This window comes from Carassius auratus, unplaced genomic scaffold, assembly GCF_003368295.1.
Source record: "Carassius auratus strain Wakin unplaced genomic scaffold, ASM336829v1 scaf_tig00030418, whole genome shotgun sequence".
Classification (NCBI taxonomy): domain Eukaryota; kingdom Metazoa; phylum Chordata; class Actinopteri; order Cypriniformes; family Cyprinidae; genus Carassius; species Carassius auratus.
Window position 1 is genome coordinate 22524 of NW_020525850.1, and position 15731 is coordinate 38254.

General features: G+C 36.1%; 1 long non-coding RNA gene and 1 other non-coding gene across 2 annotated transcripts in view; one reads left to right on the plus strand and one right to left on the minus strand.

Annotated features, from left to right (window-relative positions):
- Positions 1–739: 739 nt before the first annotated feature.
- On the minus strand, positions 740–880 carry LOC113080186 (U4 spliceosomal RNA). The gene has a single exon (XR_003281818.1). It is a non-coding gene; the product is annotated as a U4 spliceosomal RNA (small nuclear RNA).
- A 9725-nt stretch (positions 881–10605) lies between these two features.
- The window catches only part of LOC113080185 (uncharacterized), a 69157-nt gene continuing 64031 nt past the window's right edge, over positions 10606–15731 (plus strand). The window contains exon 1 of the long non-coding RNA XR_003281817.1: positions 10606–11037. This is a non-coding gene — a long non-coding RNA (uncharacterized LOC113080185). The remainder of the gene's footprint in view (positions 11038–15731) is intronic.

Here is a 15731-nt window from a genome sequence, read left to right on the forward strand (position 1 = left end):
GCATGAGCACAGAGCTCAAATCCTTCCTGTAATTAAGTCTGTCTTTAAACTAACTTCTTTATTTAGTGAAAATCTTACACTTGTAATCTCCAGGAGGTTTTATGATGGATTTGAATGGAAATATACAGTAGCATTTTACTAAAACATTATTAGATTGATAAGAATGCGCAAAACCATGCCAAAATGAGAGATTCATCAAATATTTATATTATTATTTGTGTATGCGTCAGTTTGTAGATGTTTTGAACATGCCCGCCAAAAACTGCATGAATGTCTGTGACCCATAATAACCCCCCAAAAAACTGCAGGATGGTTCATGTGAAAGAAGATAACCACGTGACACTGCTGCCCTCATGTGGTGAGGGAGTGTATGCGTGACTGTATATGATTATTTCGTTTAATAATCGAAATACAGCCGCTGATTACACTTGTGGTATTATTTATTGTATTAAAGTTGGATATTTTAAGATTGACAATGCCAATACGCAGATAGAGATTAAAGTATTATAAATTAGCACGAATTAAATCGTGGATCTGTCTATTCTGATTAAATGTAAATGCCGCGGTTTATTATGATACTTGGTAAATTAAGAAAATACACTAGAATGTAATATACGGTAGTATAAAGACAGGATTAATTTGTTCACAAGAAACATTGGTAAATCGCGGTGTTACGCGTTTTAAGTCACCACGTACATAGTGTATCATTAGTAGCAGCTATCTTTCACAAAGAAATCAGTCTCCGTAAAGACCGTCAAAAATTGCCAGTGCCGACTATATTTCAAGTCGTCACGGCGGGGTATTGGGTAAAGTTTTCAATTAGCAATAATCGCGCCTCGGATAAACCTCATAGGCTACGATACTGCCACTGCGCAAAGCTAAAGAACAGTAGTCTGACTGTCAAGATTAGAGCGAGCACGCCGCGCGTTACAGAGACGGTGAGGAGATGACGCTCACAGCGAGCTGACCAACCGACAGACGGAGAGGACACGGGTATACAGATCAATCTGGCTCTGTGTTTAGATAATTGAAATAAATAAAAAATACCATTTAAATTTTTTTTTGTCATTCTACCTTCGCGGTGGATCATGGGAACGTCATGACGTAGGAGAATCGTACGTGACATCACGGCTACGTAAACGTCATTCTGGTGCAGTATATGTAACCACCGCTAGATGTCAGCAACAGATTAATTATGAGAAATGTGACGTACTTGAAAAAGAGGCTACAAAAATCTGTCCCGTTTATATTATGTAGGATTTAATGTTACTGTAATGTGTATAAGTATTAAAATGTTTAGAAGTGTCTTTTTTTAATTGTTTGCATAATAATACATTTATTCCGCTTTTATGCCCGTTATTAAACATAAAACAGCATTACTAATTAAAACCGTATTCTCTCCCAAGAAACATTTATACATGTATTTTTATTTATTCTTTTATTAAAAAACATGGAATATTTCTTGATTAATTGCTTTTTCATTAAAATTAACACAGCACCTCGGGCGACTGTGGAAAATGAAATAAAATTTACTTTTTGGATAATATAGCAGTAATATTTCCATGAAATAAAATAAAAATTATTTCCATCCTAAAAATATATTAACCAACAAATTAACCAATCTTTTTCTTTTTCATTGTTTGCACACTAATATATTTATTCTGCTTTTTGTGCATCTTAATAAACATAAACCAGCATTACTAATTAAAACAATATTCCCTCCAAATAAACATGTTTGACAAAGTATTATTTATTTATTTATACACTTATTTTTTTACGAAGCGACATATATGGAACATTTCTGAATAAATTGCTTTTACATTTAAATTAGCACACTGCGCGATTATGTAAAATTATAAATTAAAAAATACCTTTTTAATCATATAGCATATATATTTTATAATATATAATATAATTATATTATTATGATGAAAATTGATTTTCATCTTAAAAATATTAACCAAAATATGATTCATAATAATAAGTATTATTATTGTCATTGTTAATAACAATTGTATTATTAATATGATTATTATTATCAGTTATTTTAGTTCAGCAGAGTTGGAGTGAGTTGTTGAGTGATTGACAGTCATTGTGCTGATGCTGCTTCTGATGTGATGTCAGCACTTTGACTGACAGGCTGAAGTCCTGGCGATCAGCAGAACCTTCCATCACGAGGAGGATCTGCAGCTCTCACACTGACCTACATAACCTAAACGATCCGCCCTTCCATCCTTTAAACTCATAAATCATATAAAGATAAGAACTTACTCAAACCATTCTTTCCTCTTCTACCAAACGCATCCTAAGGTTTCCAGGGCTGATAAATGAAGGACCCATCCGTCTTTGATTTATTGTAAAACGCTTTCTCTCTCCACAGTGTTTGTCATCGATGTCACTGCACACTTAAATCTCCTTTTAGAGGAGGAAAGATGTGATGTCAGTGCTATTCTGAGTTTCTGTTACTTACTCGAATGTATTTGTGACCAGTATTACCTCTGTTTGGGTGCAGGGGAAAGTCTGACGTGATAAGGCGCGCTGAAGTTCACAGCATATGAGAGGCGCCCGAGGGCCCCGTCAGTCCTGCTTTGATTTGGATCCGGATCCTGATCTCTGGGCTGGAAATAGAGACTATACCAGATGGCAGTGTATCTGCACCCGGCCCACTCCAGAGAAACATTCCTCATGTCATGGAAGGATTTCACACCATTTCATAACTCCACAGAGAAGTACTGAATTACCTTAAGATTTAACGTTTCTTACTATAGTTAAGTTATTTGTTAATAGTGCAAATAAATATGGGGAAAATATACTGTAAATGTTATGGAGTGTGGTTTATGTATTTACTTTTTCATATTATTAAATATTTTTAGTAATAGTTAGTGTGTTACATAATACAGTTATTATTAATCTGTTACTCATTGTTATCATAAAACCAATATAAATAATATTTAATTTATTAATATAATAATTAATATTATTACATAATCATTACTATTCATATTATATTGATAGATTACATTATATTTAATCTTTTTAGGGAGCAATTATATTGCAAAGAGCAAACGTTTTATTGTACAAACCCGATTTTAAAAAAGTTGGGCACTGTAACTTGTGAGTAAAAAAGGAATGGAATAATTTATAAATCTCATAAACTTATATTTTATCACAATAGAATATAGATAACATATCAAATGTTGAAAGTGAGACATTTTGAAATGTCACGCCAAAGATTGGCTCATTTTGGATTTCATGAGAGCTACACATTACAAAAAAAGTGGGGACAGGTAGCAATAAGTGGCCAGAAAAGTTAAATGTACATATAAAGAACAGCTGGAGGACCAATGTGCAACCTTATTAGGTCAACTGGCAACATGATTGGGTATAAAATGAGCCTCTCAGAGTGGAAGTGTCTCTCAGAAGTCAAGATGGGCAGAGGATCACCAATTCCCTCAATGCTGCAGCGAAAAATAGTGGAGCAATATTAGAAAGGAGTTTCTCAGAAAAAAATTGCTAAGAGTTTGAAGTTATCTTCATCTATAGTGCATAATATCATCCAAAGATTCAGAGAATGTGGAGCAATCTCTGTGCGTAAGGGTCAAGGCCAGAAAACCATCCTGGATGCCTGTGATCTTCAGCCCTTAGACGACACTGCATCAAATACAGGAATGATACTGTAATGGAAATCACAACATGGGCTCAAGAATACTTCCAGAAAACATTGTTGGTGAACACAATCCAGCGTGCCATTCACCGTTGCCGGCTAAAACTCTATAGGTCAAAAAAGAAACCATATCTAAACATGATCCAGAAGCGCAGGTGTTTTCTCTGGGCCAAGACTCATTTAAAATGGATTGTGGCAAAGTGGAAAACTGTTCTGTGGTCAGACGAATCAAAATTTGAAGTTCTTTTTGGAAAACTGGGACGCCATGTCCTCTGGACTAAAGAGGACAAGGACGACCCAAGTTGTTATCAGCGCTCAGTTCAGAAGCCTGCATCTCTGATGGTATGGGGTTGCATGAGTGTGTGTGGCATGGGCAGCTTACACATCTGGAAAGGCACCATCAATGCAGAAAGCTATATCCAAGTTCTAGAACAACATATGCTCCCATCCAGACCTCGTCTCTTTCAGGGAAGACCTTACATTTTCCAACATGACAATGCCAGATCACATGCTGCATCAATTACAACATCACGGCTGCGTAGAAGAATGATCCGGGTACTGAAATGGCCTGCAGTCCAGATCTTTCTCCCATAGAAAACATTTGTCACATCATAAAGAGGAAGATGTGACAAAGAAGACCTAAGACAGTTGAGCATCTAGAAGTCTGTATTAGACAAAAATGGGACAACATTCCTGTTCCTAAACTTGAGCAACTTGTCTCCTCAGTCCCAGACGCTTGCAGACTGATATAAAAGAAGAGGAGATGCCACACAGTGGTAAACATGGCCTTGTCCCAACTTTTTTGAGATGTGTTGATGCCATGAAATTTAAAATCAACTTATTTTCCCCTTAAAATTATATATTTTCTCAGTTTAAACATTTGATATGTCATCTATGTTGTATTCTGAATAAAATATTGACATTTAAAACTTCTACATCATTACAAATTTGTACAGTGTCCCAACTTGTAATAGTTATTGTAAAGTTACCTATAATAGTATAAAAAACACTATATTTTATAGAGCAATTATATTGCAGTATAGACAAAAAGTTAATCAACATCATCATCATCATCAACCTTTTAATTATCAACAATTATCAATAATTTTCTTACGATGTAATATGATAAAAACAAATAGAAAATAAATAAATAAAAAATCTTACATCTATAGTTTAATATAAATTAAGCTTTTTTATTATTATAATGAACATTAAATTAAATATTGATTATATAAAATTAATCTAAAATATATGTTACATATTAATATTATATAACAATTTCTTTACAATATATTATGTACAATATATAATATTTTTATGTTTAATATTTATTATCATACAATTAATATAAAAGTATCAAATAAATTACTTGCAATGATTAAGTGGTATTATAAAATAAATATAATTAGTTAATATTCTAAAACTAAAAAAATATCTTTATAGAGCAATAATATTGAACTAAATAGTACTTAGTTTTATTATTTGTACTAATGAATATGGAAAAAATATTAAATATATATATACAATAAAATATTACAATTATTTTTGTTATTGATAAGTGACAATTATATTTTAAAATCTAAGATATAATTACAAGATAAATTTTTGTGCAATGTGACAAGAATGCAAGAGAAGTGAAAGAAACAACAGTAATCACAGAGGAGATCAAAGACAAACCTCAGTGCAAGGTATTAGACTCTATGTACAGAAGAAGACTACGAATGATGAAAATGAAGATGCTTCTGTTGTCTTTGATCAAAGTGATGCCAACAGCCTAGTTATCTATGAGTGTCTGTCAATTCTGTGAACTTGAGATCATTACTAAGAGATAACTCTGGCATTTCCGTCTCGGCTTCCCAAACACAGGTTATTTATGTATGAGTCGGCGTGAAGTCTTGCATTAGTTCTGGGTGAATAAGGAAGCAGAATTGAATCAGGTTGAGTGGAGGAGTGAATATCTGTCTCATCATCTCTCACTCCACTGAGTCAGAAATCGACACAACTCTCAAACACAAACGGCCGACGAACAAAACCAACAGATGCAAGTGTGGACGCATGAACGGAGCTGATCTCAAAGCACGCAGGTGGGCATACCTGCGCAACACAATTAGCACATGCAGCTGGTCAAAAGCAGGATCTGAGTCTTCAAACACACACACAAAAGTCTGCAAACTGTCTGCTGGGATGCACTGCGTTTTTCATCTAAACTGCCAGCCATTATGAAATGTAACTAACAAAAAGCACACAGTAAGAAAAATCATTCTATGGGTTTGTAAATGTATAAAAAAAAAATCTTAAAAAATAGGGTACAGAGTGTTTTACCTGTATTTTAAATTTTGCACTTTATTGCGTAAATGTCCATAAAATTAATTAATAATGTCATGGCATTTTCCAATATATATTTATATATTATTTATTAGCAACTTTTAACATTTAAAAATGCAAAATGTTAAAAAAAAAAAAGTCTAAATTAACTGGTTTTATTGAAGACAAAGATATTTTTAATAACACTGAATCAGCCTAAATTAATTCATGATTAATTATGAAAACTAATGGCTCTTTATAGTAGCACTTGCAGGTTATGAAAGATTACAAATAGCTTATAGAGAATACTTTTTTAGATGTTACTTAATTTTTGTGTGCTGGTTGCATTTTCTCATTTTTAATGGTTGACTCTTAAGCAGCTAATACTAAATCTAATCAGTTCTTTGTTAAATTTAATTATATAATCATTGCTTGTATTGTGTTGCCACGATTGTATTGAGTGTCCTGTGCGCTAACTATGATAAAATAAAGTTTTGGACATCCTATAAAGCCTATAAACTGGCTCTGGTCTTAGCCTGGTCTGGTCTGGTTTCTGATGAACTTTGTGCACTTTTCAACTTTTTTCTTAAACCATGATCATCAAACCAGGTTGGGCTGGATAAAGCATTTTTAGATGTCATATCTGTAGAGGTACTCTTCAAAAGTGACATGTTTTTACAGGATAACTTGACAGAGCATGTTAAAATGGTGGAGTTTGTGATGTGAAATAGTTAAGAAAACGCAAACAGGTGTCCTGACATGTTGACAGGGCTTACTGCATATACACACATTAATATTGTGACATTTTTCTCATTTTAAAAAACGCTAATTAGGCCTACTGTATTTGCATTACTGTAATGGGTAGGTTTAGGTTTGGGGTAGGTGTAGACGTTAATAAAAAACAATCTAATAGGCAGAAAAATGACTGAATGAAAATGAAACGGTTTTCTGGCAATAGCTGCCTTCTAGCCACAAGCCCACAACAATGCATAGGATAATTATTTGCATTACTGTAAGGGTAGGTTTGGTGTAGACGTTAATCTTTCCCCATGCCCCGGAAATCCACCTGACTGGGACGGTTTACAGGCCCCATGATCCTTCACATCGAGTCTGAAGCTCCAGAGAGGGAAAAAGCAGCCGGAAAATTCGGATGTCAGGGAAGTAAATCATTATGAATCAGGCTATGAAAACGGAATCGGCAGTAAGGCCGTATTGACTTTCTGTCTCAAGGTCTTGAAAGAGGATAGATGAGGAATTCACTTTTTTTTATGGGTAGTTAAATTTAATCAAGGTCTTTTTCAGGTTTAGGACACACTCGTGTGCACGAGCACGCGTTGCTCGCCTCGGCCAGTAGAGGGCGCTCTAACGGCGTCGAGTGCGCGCACCTGAGCACAGATAGATGGAAACGATCCTTTATTGATCCCTGAAGGTAAATTCAGTGCAAAACGGCAGGAACGTCAAATAAAGTGTGCATAAATACATAAATTTCAACAAACAGCACTAAACATTACATAGAGTGCAGCCAATTGTGTCAAATTGGGCCATATTTAAGTCCCACAGCATCTGTTAGTGCCGTCAAAATAAACGAAATAAAATACATAAATAGCAACTGAGCTGAAGGTTATGGCTTAATATAAATGATTGTTCAGTATTTTATTTCCCAAATGAACATACAGTCAAACATAGGCCTATACAAATCTATATAGCCACCATGATGTTTACCGTGGTACATCCCTCAAGAAAATTAACCACCGTTTATTTATAGCAAAAGTGTAGTAGCCATGTTTATTGGTGTATTGATTACCAGTTGTATAACCAAAGTTTTACCACAAATACCACGGTTAAACTATGGTTAGCATAGCAATTTGTGATTGGCTAGTAGGCTAACCCTGTTTTTTTTTTTTGGTTCTATTTGTAGTAAAATCATGGTTTGTTTTCGTAAGGGATACTTACAAAAACATGGTGCTTTTTGTGTGAATGGTCTAGTCTTATTTTTAAGAGGTCATGTAGTTTTTAAATATATTTTTGGATTTAACCTCTGACTTAGATATTTCTGTTACAGCATCACGATCTGCTGTTGTGCAAAACTGTGTTGTTTAACAATCCAGTCACACTTAAAATAATCCAGACGCACATGTGTCTGTCTGCTCCGGCCTGTTACTCATCACTCACATGGTTGCCAGTGAAGGCCTTTTCTCTGCACGGATCTCATTACCCAATCTCTCTCTTTTTCATTTTCCTGTTTTCCTGTCTCTCTCTCTCTCGCGCGCTTCCATCTTGTGTACAGATGCCTCAGCTGTAAGTCTGACTCAGGGCCGCCACTCTTGATTCATCCCATGAGTCTTTGGGGCAGTGTCCGCTCTCTTCCCAGACATCGCATTTGCATAACCATAAATCACTCACCAAAAGTGACACTCCGTAAACAGTGAGGCTCTGGATCTCGGCCTCTTTCTTTTTTACATCTACAGGTTTCAGTCAAAATAAAGAGATGGATCTTATAAAGCATAGCCTAGTTCACCCAAAAATAAAAATTAGCCCATGATTTACTCACCCTCAAGCCATAGGTATATACAACTTTCTTCGTTCATATGAATACAATCAGGGTTATATTAAAGAAAAGTCTTGATTCTTCCAAACTGTATCATGGCATTAGGTAGTGGTCCAGATTTTGAAGGAAAATAAAGTGCATTATTCCATCAAAAAAAGTGCTCCACATGGCTCTGAGGGGTTAATAAAGGCCTTCTTAAAGGAACCAATGCTCTTGTGTAAGAAAAATATCCATATTTAAAACTTTATAAACCGTAATCTCCAGCGGATGATGTAGGACATATATGAACGCGGTGACCAAAATCAAAATAAGACATACATTTACTGTATAATATTATATAAATTAATTTTAACATTTTATTTATTTTGCATCGTCCCATTAATTTCATGACAGTTATGCACATCCTTCCTCCCATTCTCATTACCGTAAATGCATAAAAAAATTATTCTCTGTAATAGGAATTCTATTATATTATTTAAATAATCTTAAAATATGAATGTAAAATTATTTATTTGTCATTTAGCACATCCTTCCTCAGATTCTCATTACCGCAACACAAAAATCTTATTCTCTAAAATATAAATTATATATTTATTATAGTTTTGTTATAATATAACACACATTATGTTATTAATGTAAAATATCATATTTTATATTTAAATATTAAAAAACACAAATAAATTAAGATAAAAACATAAACGTAAAACATCCAGAACCCTTACGGTAGTGAGAATTTGAGTTTAATTGTTTGTGGAAAATGATGCAAAACATCTTAATGGTCTTAAATTAGGTTTAATTTTCTCTTCATGAAGAAGATGATTTTGTGCATGGCTGTGAAGGGGCGTACAGTACATGTGGAAATGGATCTGGAGATGACGTGTGGATATCAGGTTCATGTAATGACATGTTCGATGTCTCTTGGGTCCTGCACAAGAATGCTGGCCGAGAGCGTTTAGAAACAGCCCTTAAATTTACAGCCCCATACAAGAGAATCCCGTATAGAGATCTGGGTTTGACATCTTGTGTTTGATTGAACACTTCATATTTTGCTTCCCCACACAGGGAGACAGAAATAGGATAATTTATTGTAAGCCCCCTGACAGGAATAAACTACACCGTGTCCCACTACGGGGAGATGGATGCGACTGTGTTACACTTTCACAGGTGACTTGAACTGTTGACAGATGATACACTCGACAGAGTTTGATCCGTCAGAACACTGAAAGTTGTTTTAGTTCTGCTGAATGCTGAGTGTGCTGCATAAAACTATATATGAAAACTCAAATAAAACGAATTAAAATAGTACAAACAGCAGGGGTACCATGGTATCAGAGGGTAGTATTATGGTACTTTGATAGATAGATAGATAGATAGATGGATGGATGGATGGATGGATGGATGGATGGATAGATAGATAATGTAATTGTTCAATTACAAAAAAAGTAGCTGTTATGGTACTTTCATATATATATAGCCTATCATAGCACCATATTCATTACTATGGTATTTATATATTCCAATGTACTTTCAAGGTAATATATGACCTAGAAATAGCCAAAAATACATTGTAAACATCAAAATTACTGATTATTCTTTTATGCCAAAAATCAGGATATCAGTAAAGATCATGTTCCGTGAAGGTATTTTGTGAATGCCTTACAATAAATATATCAGAACTGAATTTTTGATTAGTAATATGCATTGCTAAGGGCTTCATTTGGACATATTTAAAGGCGATTTTCTCAGTATGTTGTTTTTTTTTTTTTTTTTTTTTTTTGCATCCTCAGATTCCAGATTTTCAAATAGCTGTATCTCAGCCAAATATTGTCCTATCATAACAAACCATAAATCATTGGGAAGCCTATTTATTCAGCTTTCAGATTATGTATAAATCTCAGTTTCAGAGGACTGACCCTTATGACTGGTTAGTCCAGTGTCACGGATTGTAGTAGTATACACATCATGAAAAGACACGGCAAAAAACATAGTACTACCATGGTACTTTTCCAGGACTAGAGCTTTGAAAGTAGTCAGTGTTGTGGAAGAGAAGCTCATTTCACTAATCTACACTGGATTAAAAGCACTTTTAGATCGAGCTCTCTCCTCCATCAGGTCCTCAGTTGTTTTGTGGTTTAAAGCTCTCTCAGCGCGGGGAAGGGGAGGAGACACACACACACACACACACACACACACACACACACACTCAGCAGCTCCGTTCCTCCGTTCGCGAGTAACCGAGCAGGAGGAGGCGAGCGCGATCAGACCTCCAGGTGTGTGTAGATGCGCGCGCGCGCATGTGTGTGTATGTGTGTGTGTGTTCCAGTCACACCTGGTTGCATCATGTGATCAGATACCTGGGCGTGGAGCGAGCGTTCAGTGTGTCATTCGTTAACGGGAATCCCGGAACCGCAGATCTCTGTCTCTCCACGCGCGAGTGACATGTGAACTTTCCGTGCACCGGGAATCTATTCCTCTCAGTCTGAAGGGAGTCCGTGGTCTGGACGCTGCAACTACTGCCAAGGTGAGAATCATTCTGTGTGTGTTTGACGTGGAATATTGTGCATTGTACCTTTTAAAGACCATAAAGCAGTTCGCGGTTGTGTTGGTTTCAGACACGGGACACGTGTCCCGGACGCATGTTGCATGTCAGATAATATATTGATAATGCCGGTAGCCGTTTTAACATTCATTTCTTGAAACTAGAGTGTATTTATTTATTTATGTCCTTATTACTTCATGTAATGCTTTTCGATATGATCAGTAAGTATTCAACAGACTCTAGTATACAGTGTACGAACTAGTGTGTGACTTTCAGGTGGTCTACCGTTTTCGGGATGCAATCGGTTGTGGTTCGCTCGTCTCGCGCTGTAACGCTGATGTCTTTTGGCGCCCCTAGCGCTAACCGTCAGCTATCTTCAAGACGTTTTGTGTTCATTTGTAAATCTATTCAAGTGATTAGTAACGATTACTTTGTCGGTTTACTGTCCGATAATGATAACGGAAAGTGCTCGAGCGGCGTAGCCTTTTGTTGCTATAGCAATGCTTCCGTTTAGAACCCTAACTTGTAGCTATTCTTTCTTTTGTGGTACAGAAGTGTCTTTCAAACTTATTATACTATATATAACTTATACTATGTGTGTATATATATTATTCTCTCTCTCTCTCTCTCTCTCTCTCTCTCTCTCTCTCTCTCTATATATATATATAAATAAAACCAAACCCTCATTAATCAAACCCTGCTATTTTGTTTTCCTTGGAAACTGTAGCAACAATTACTAATATTTTGCTACTAGTCACTTTCCCAGCAGTGGTGAGTAACTTCCATTATTGCTGCCAACAATTTATTTTTATTTTGTTATTAGTAACAGTTTCAATTTTAGTCATAATATTAATAAAGCTGCCAGATTTTTGTGTGTTCTTATTGACCAAGACCAAAGTTACTTCCAAAACAGTCTAATTAGCTAGCCCCCCCCCAATATCCATAGTGAAATGGAGTCAAATATTATTCCAAATATCAATTCTAGTATTTTATGCATGTATCATTTGCCATTTAATTGAATTATTTATGCTGTAACCCCTATGTGTCCACTACTAGTTATGACCACCGATCCATATCTCTATTATAGATCAGTGGTTATGACCTTGATTTGTCTTAATGGACATGATGGATTTTTAATGGGTTGGATCTGGCTAATAGTGTTTCATATCTTTGCTTTGCTCTTCCACAGTTTTGTGATTCACAACCACTAGTTGTCTGTTCTGTACGTTTGAGGTTAAACTGTGCTTGTCGAACATCAGAGGACTCAGTTTTCGGTGCTTTTCCCACACTATTCACTCGCATTGCATGCGCTCTTGAGTGCAGAATACAACCGGTCCGGATGAGCTCTTTAACTGTGGAAATGGCACACTGGCTCCTTTCAGCCGGAGCTCTGAAGTTGTGCATTTATCACATTGTACCGCTGTGTTGTGCCTCTAAATTGTGTCTTTATTGGGCTCTATCCTGTATTTCTATGCAGTGAAAGAGAGGAGACATCCCAGGGGATTATCCTCATTAAATGCTTTAAACAAATGTGCCAGATTAGCTGGGTTCATTCTCCATGTGGGGGCAATGGAGGGTGTGGTGTGGTGAAAAGAACAACCCCAACAGCGGAAGGCAGCATCTTCATAAATGCACACCATCTGCGTGCACACACATGCTCCACGTAGCCGGCGTGAAATCAGGTCCTGCTCCTTCCTACAGCTCTCTGGCTTATCTGCCGTCCTTCGAGCATTTAGAATAGAGCGACTGTCCCTTATCTGAGCCACGAAACGAGTGATGAATGTCCTCTCCGCACGGAGCTGAATGATTTCATTCACCTTCCGAATGTCCCTGTGTTTTACGCTCAGAAATCATCAATTACCCACAATCACCTGCAGGGCTGTCAGCGAAAGCACTTGGCCGGAGCACTTGTGTTTATCAAGCTAAATAAAGAAGTAGCATTTGTCTGATGTTAGCCTGGAGGAAAGCAGGATGGTGATGTTTAATGTCGTACATTCACCTTTTTCTCTTTGGCGGCACCCATGACTTCCTCTTTTCAGAAGGACCTGGTGTTCCATCAACAACTAATTATTCAGAATAGTTCGCCAAAGAAGAAATGGCACCGTACTGCCTTTTTTCCCCTGTGGTTTGGCCGATTACAGGCTTTTAAGCATGTGCTCATGTTGCCAGCTTGAGTCGGAGCGTCTTTGATTGGTCATTTTTGTTGCCTTCAACATGTCAGGCTGCTCTGCACTTAGAGTAATGCATGTTGAGACCAGAGATTCTTGGGAAAGTTGGATGCTTTTTTTTCGTACTTGGGTGTTGAGTCTGGCTGCTCTGAAATGGCTTTTTTTGCAGGGATATTCTGAAATAGTTTGGCAAGTGTTTTAACCCAACCCTGATGTTTCAGTCCAGAGAGAGACACTGAAAGCTCTACTTTAGATTCCTCTCATAGTTTTAAATTTGACAGTGCATGCTCTAATAATTAGGTAAAGTCAATGCGATATAATAAATCACATTTCATGTTTGATAATAAAGTGTGAAACTGTGAAGTTTGTAGAAATTAAGTTTGATAAATTCATTTGATTGTACAAATTTGTTAAAATTTAATCAAACCATTTAAGTGTAAAATTACAGTGGAAAACATGGAATTTGTGAAGAAATAAACATTATTTTATAAAGCTCTATTTCTAATAAGTAGGTTTGATTTGGAATGCAAAATATATCGGTACCATATCGGTTATCGGCTGATATTGTTTTTTATTATATTGTATGTTTAATTGGAGTGTCTATTTACACTAAGTGCAAATAGGCTGCTTTTTTGGCACTAACTATTTACACTAACTCCGCCCACCATTGTGTGATTCTGATAGTTAAGACGGCAAAATGTCAGCTGCACTGGCGTAGATGGTAAAACATGGGATGTGCTCATTTTGATGCGATCACCCTGGGTTCGAATCTGCCTTTTGGCTAACTTTTTTTCTCCCTTTTCAAGTTTCACATAACATCAGAAAAGCATTTATTTTCAATGAAAATGAAGAATATAATCAAAAAGGTGCAAAGAAAGTATCGGTTAGGGTAGGTGTAGGGAGGGCTTTATTGTCCCAATAAGGTGGCATCCATTTATTAATTTGAATTCAAATTTACACAAGTTTTTATTGCATACTTTGTTTTACAAAGTACTACAATAACAAGGTGCAGATAATTGCTACTATTTGCAATAAATAGTAAAATTTAAACATAGTGTAAATAGAAGCTATAGCTATTTGCACTTAGTGTAAATAGCACATCACAAAAATAATCTGATATTTGCATTTAGTGTAAATGGCATATATCGCTAAGAAAATAGCAGCTGCCATATTTACTTGTTCATGCTTTTCCTCAAATGTATCATTTTAAAGTCACAAATAGTTAAATAACACAATCAAATGTAATATTTAATTGTGCTTTATAATGTTGGTATAGCAATTACAGTGTTTTGTATTTTAATTTATTTAGACAAAATAACATAACTATTGAAAATAAATATCTGTGGATTTTTCATGTGATTTAGCAGATATGTCTATATTGAAATTCAGTTTTAAAACATTTATTTATTATCAGCCATTATTCATTGGATTTCAAAACAAAATTGTATTTGTAAAAGCCATTTATGTTGATTTATAACATGAAAATAATTATAGGCTTATCAGTGCCAACTATAAATGTAATTTTAAATTAATTTTACATTTTTCTTTTATACTCTCATTGCCTTGTTGTCTTTAGGTTTGTGAGTCAGTCCTATAAGGCCTCATCTTCAGGTTTAATCTGGCTATTATACCATCTTGGTGATGTGTGAAGTCGAGACAGTAGTCTTAAGTCCCCTGATTCCCCTAAGGCCCGAGTTACATCAGATTACAACAGCATTATGGGAAATGATGGGCATAAGGTGAGATCGCATTCATTCTCACACTTGCTAATCAACAGCTGGCCGCAGACCTGTACCGCCCTTGGGGTCTTTATGAAGCTTACAGCCGTATCATCACTCCAGCACCATATATATATATATATATATATATATAATTACATATACATAAACACATAAATACATACTTACATACACACCTCTACACCTCTGTAAGGTGACTAAACAAAGAAAGTTACATCATCTTTATCACACTTGTTCTTTCATTTCCTCCATCTTTTCTCTCTCTTTTCAAACCATCTGCTGATGGGCACAAAACCATTTCCTCAGCTTCGTTCTGGTCACGCAGATGGATTCCGAAAAAAAAAAAAAAAAAAAATCAGTGTTCTAGGGAAAATATGACACTGGAATGTGTGGGAGGGACTTTTGCAGATGCACACAAAAACCTTCGCCTGCAGGAGAACAAGATCTCCGGCTTTTGCTTCAAAGAGTCTGGTTACAAGCATAACATGCTATCAGTGCAGGCCGAGACTGTGGCGTAACATTACAGCCATGTGTGAGAAAGCCAGCGCTCTTCCCCTCAAGACACAGCGATGGCATCCCTGTCAAACCCACAGAAACGCTCTACTGTACGGAGAGAGACTTGGCCTGAGCCCAGGCGGGCACACCCTCTGGAGGAAATGGGGCAAGTGGGGATTAAACCCGGTTTTTGTACAAAAAGGGAGAGCCTCCATTGACAGCCTTAATTAGTCTAAGACTTGCCTCATTCTGGGAAACTGCCAGGTCCTTGACT